The sequence below is a fragment of the Bidens hawaiensis genome, unplaced genomic scaffold (assembly GCF_021521415.1).
Source record: "Bidens hawaiensis isolate Kalapana, Puna unplaced genomic scaffold, B.hawaiensis_p1.1 tig00006836_1, whole genome shotgun sequence".
NCBI classification, from domain to species: domain Eukaryota; kingdom Viridiplantae; phylum Streptophyta; class Magnoliopsida; order Asterales; family Asteraceae; genus Bidens; species Bidens hawaiensis.
In genome coordinates, this window is record NW_027491466.1 from 994,073 (window position 1) to 999,629 (window position 5,557).

The window sequence follows — 5,557 nt, forward strand, 5'->3', positions numbered from 1 at the left end:
ATCAGATACCCAAAATTTTTATCATTGTCATTAGTTATATATAGTTGGGTGACTGGGTCATGTGTAAGACTAATGATAAACCATAAATAGTAATTACATTTAAATAGGATTTGATAATTCCACACTAATGAGTAATGATACTAACAGTCTTAATTTAAAACTTAATTGTAGACAACACAATAGAGAACCCTTAAAAAGTATATAAAAGCATGAGAGAGAAATAGGAATTCCATCATATCTAAAAAGCATGAGCTCCACTAATGAGAAGAGAGTTTCGGAAGGTGATTCTTGTTTTCTTTAACAAGTGTGGCGGCTATATGGTAGAGAAACAAGAGTTATATGTTGGATCAGTTCGATAATAATACGATTTCAGGAGCTTTTATTGAGCATTATGGAGAACTCCTGTACGAAATATTATAGAATCCTTTTATATTTCGGTCACCAATTTTCTTGAACTTCCGACACTAAGAATCCCATTGAATCCCTAATTTTATTGTATATAACCTGTTGTGCAATTTCATAACGTTCTTCCATTATAGTAGCAGATAACTTGAAACCCTATAATTATGTCTGATTTCAATTGTCTATATAGATAACACAGTGTAGTTCGAAAGACAATATATTACATATTCTGGTCATGTTACCTAATATCGCCAGATTCAATGAGATATTTGAAGTTTTTCGCTTCCAAAGAAAATCTTAATCTTAACTTTCACATACACAAAACCTTTTTCTTAATCTTAACTTTCACATACACAAAACCTCATTGATCATTTTTTTTCCCTTTTTCTCAAAGATTAAGTATGTGCATCGCTCGTATGGGGTTAAAAGTTAATGAACTCCTACATAAAACAATATTAAGAGAAAATATAAGAAATTCATGGACTCATATATTAAAGAGTATAAACTGTTAAAATCTTTTTTGTCGTTTGGTCACTTTTATCATTTGTTTTATCTGTCGAGGAGCACTTCTCGGGCTAGCATCTTTGCTCACTAGAAATCTATTAGATGTAAAGTGGCCAAGCCAAAATAAAAGGGTTTGTACGCCCTAACGAGTAACGAAATACATAAGCTAATTTTTTTAAACGACATTAACATTATAGCAAAAATATATAAATAAAATCAAATACAACAATAGCTAACGACATACCGATGATTCGTGAAGCTCTCCAAGCAATCTTGACAACAACTTGCTTAATTACCTCTTCGTAGTTTACATTATAAGATTTCTCTCTCAATATTTATCATCACCAATCAATTAAGTCTTTCTTGAGACATTATGGATCGTAAATAAGATTTCAATAACTTCAACTTTAATAAAAACTTTTTTCTGCGAATGCCACCGTAACTGGAATAGTTAATAATATTCTATATGCAATCTTTGCATTTGATAAATTTTCTTTGGTCTCATTCAATTGCTTCAAAACTTTAATGGAGTTAATTAATTCCATGGTATATAATGTGTCTAATGAACTAATTAACTTCAAATAAAGTTCCTCACCATCAATATTCGATCTTCATTTATACTTCAGTGCATTTTCAAGAAAATTACAAGATAATTTAAGTTCTGTATTTTCAATTCCCCTCAAGTTATGTGAAGGGTTGGAAGGAAGAACGACTAACCAGTGTTGTTATGATCGACGTTTCTTCTTGTTTTTTTAACTGTTTATTCTTCTTCTTCTTACTTCTACCGCCACCACCACCACTACTAGAAAATTTTGAAACTGTATGTATGTGTATATATATATATATATATATATTTATATTGGCCCAAAAAAAGGTGCCTCGGCCAAGGCTCACACGCAGGCCCAGCCCAAGGGGGGGGGGGCTACGGCTCCGGCTCTGGCCCGGCCTTTCGAAGGGCCCAATTTTAATTTATAATTTATAATTTAATTTTATACATTTAAAATGTATTTAGATTATAAATCCAGTTGCGCACATAAAAGTTTTCATAGTTGGGTTGGAAAATCCATTATAAGAAAATGCAAAGTACACAAGTTCAAGTCGTAGAAACAACACAACATATATTTTTATGGGTCTTATTATTATTTTCTCTCTTTAAAAGATTGGGTGTCCCAAAGCTTCGTTTTTGGTAATATTGGCTTTGTTATTCAAAAGGGGCGTCGGCGCAGCTTGTTCTCGTTTACTTGTCATTTTTTTGTAATCGTTTTGAGTTTATTAAGAAATATAAAAATAAAAATTAATTAATAAATTAGTTATTTAAACTATTAAACCAAATCTAAACAAACACAAAATTCTATATCACTTGTCCGGGCCCAAAACGTTCCAAGGGTTCTCGGAGTCGGCCCTGACTTTGCGTCCAAATGTTGTACCATTTGTGTCACTTTGGTTCAATATTTTTTGTCATTTCAGTTCAATTTACTAACTTCGTTAATTATTCTAACATAAATCATTACAATATTATAAATTTATAGAGATGTTTGGTGTGTGTACGCACATATAACTACAAGTCTAAAACAAAGAACTAACTACGTACCTTATATAGCAAATATAACGAAAGAAAGTATTAGTTGATCAAATGACTAGCTATGTACAATATAATTTTATGAAACCGCCCAACTTGTACCTTTGAGAAAAAAATATGGTATTTCGCTCCTTGAAAAGACCATTAGAAATTAAGAATAAACGTGCTTGATGAACAGAATATGAAGCCGTACAAAATTGCTTCAAAAGCAGATTCTCTCCGACCAACTTTTGCCTACGTATTACTATCAACTTTTGTAACAAAGCTCATATGACCATATCTAGAACCTAACATCATTATCTGTCACCAGCCTAAAACATTCTCTTTTCTCCACATATTATCCTCTAAACCCCTATATATCTCCCCATGTTCCTTGACATTTCACACAAAACATATACGAAACTCATTTCCTTAAATCATAAAATAAAAACAATACCGTCTTCGATCGTTAACGCTTCATTATTCACCGATGGATAGAGTGAGCCGAATGGTTTGTGACAGGCCAGTGGTGATCTTCAGCAAGAGTTCTTGCATCTTGTCCCACACAATCAAGTCTCTCTTCAATGACTTTGGTGTGAACCCGACGGTCTACGAGCTTGATGAGATAGTGCGAGGCCGAGAGATAGAGCAGGCATTGTGTGGGCGTGGGTGTGGTACGGTCCCGGCTGTGTTCATTGGTGGTGAGTTGGTTGGCGGAGCTAATGAAATCATGAGTCTTCAACTCAAGAGTGCTTTGAAGCCTATGCTCATCAGGGCTGGAGCTTTATGGGTTTAACTTGATATATGATTGCTCCAATAACGTAATATTATGAATGTAATAAAGCACACTATGAGTGCAGTTAAATATACAAAAAACTTAAGGATGAAAATATGATGATTGATGATATCATGGATCATATATCGATCACACTAGATTGCATATATACCACAACACTACTCTATTAAAGGTGTGTGAAAATACAGTGAAATAATATGAACGTATTTCTGTTGCAAAATTTGATCTCATATTGCTACTTTTATAGTTTGTCTTATGTGAATTGCCTTATGGGATTTAGGTTTCACGACGAATTTGCAGACGTACTAATATAATCGTTACTAATATGTTGTATACATAATTACATACGCATTTATAATTTTGATCCGGTCGATTAAATTTTTAGTAGTGTTGGCAAAAAGCATGATAACATGCCGTGTGTGTGTAAATATATATAGGGGTGGGTTAACGTACAATAATGGCTTATCATACATTATGTACGTGACTTTCCAGAGCGTTAGATTAAAAAACACGTTGTAGCAATTTTGTAAATAACCCAACAGTAGTCCGTGATCAAAATTTGTCGATTACAAATCGATTCTAATCCAAATTCGGAACTCGTCGTTCAATCTAATCCAATTTCTAAACTCTAATCACAGCTTAAAGTATGAAATCTCTAAAGTCAAAAACCAAATCAAAATTGAACGGCGTTGAACATCAAGAAATCTTCAAAATTGATCAAAAAATGATGAATTAATCAATCGAATTGATGTGTAGAAGTATTTAGATTCATCAAACGATTATGGAATTGCAGAAATAATTGTAACATCCCGAAATTTCTAAATTAATATTAATTATACTATTTATTTTTTGTGAGAAAGTTTACTCGGGTTAGCGGGGAAATAATAAATAGAGTAGGAGTTAGCATGGGTCGGACTAGTGTTGGGTAATGGACATGGATTATGGACTTGGGTTATTAAGGAAGGAAGATGGACCATGGGCTGAAGCCCATGATCCATAATATTTAAGCCTTAAATCACCCTTTAATCCTTTTCATTTCACATATTCCATACACCACACAAAACACACACTTAGCTCTCTCTCATCCTACTTTCTTTCTAGCCGAAATAGAAGAAGCATCAACCCGAGGTAATGATAGTATGATATTGTAGAGATACAAACCCGTTAGATTTAGTCACGAAACAACGAGCCGACAACGTTAAACCGTTGAAGTCACGAGATCCGGGTGGAATCGGGTATAAACCGAACCTAAGATGAGCTTAGGGATCACCCTATCTCAGATCTGGGTCGAACGGGACGAAAAACAGTGAAAACGGTGGCCAAACGAGTGAGATCTCGCTTTTCCGGCAAGATTCACGTTTTTCCGGCAATGGTGGCGCCGGAAAGGTGGCGCCGGAGGTTGTGTTACATCAGATGTGACGTCTGACGTCTGACAAAACCCTAACCCTAATTCGTTAGAATTATGGAATTGCAGAAATAATGCACTCAATCGAGCTCTGATTAGGGTTCAAAATATTATGTTTAAAAGTTTTGAAACAAAACTGAAGACCTTTAAACGTTCTGACAAAAAAGAACATCTTTAAACGTTCTAATACGTTCAATGAAGCTCTGGGTGTTCAAAAAAAATGAACATCTTTAAACGTTCTAATAGGTTCAAGGAAGTTCTGGGTGATAAAAAAATGAACATCTTTAAACCTTCTGAGAAGTTCTGGGTGTTCAAAAAAGTTTAGAAGTTCTGAACTTCTAAAAAGAACTTCTAAACTAACAAAAAAAATTAAACACCTACAACATGAAATTGAACACTGAAATCACTTCATATAATCTCGTAATCATCAAACAGTTATCAATCAACCGTCAATTTGATAATCGATTCGATCATATGAACAAAATATGGAACGTCTGCAACTGGGTTTCTGCAAATAGCGCTTAAAACTTTAAACGTTCAATTAAAACTCATCACTCAAAACTCAAAATTGATCAATTAAAACTTCAAACTGATGATTAATTGAACCAATTTCAAAGTTTAACTGATAATTAGTTCAATAATTTCAATTTCAATTGGTATTGGTCAATTTTATCAACTGACATGTGAACAAGTCGTAACGGAGGAAGATGGTGTACGGTGGACAGAATCGTCGGATGGTGACGGATTGCTGAACGGACATTGTGAAGGTGGACGGACGGAATCGATGGGAGCAGCGAATCAGATTTGATGAAAATTACAGTATTGCCACCGCGTGTTATTTGAAATCGACGGGGATACGAGTCACGTACGTAATGTACGATTAGGAATTATT

General features: G+C 34.2%; 1 pseudogene; it reads left to right on the forward strand.

The window, feature by feature from the left end:
• Positions 1-2,548: 2,548 nt before the first annotated feature.
• On the forward strand, positions 2,549-3,471 carry LOC143633635 (monothiol glutaredoxin-S2 pseudogene; annotated as a pseudogene).
• Positions 3,472-5,557: the final 2,086 nt, after the last annotated feature.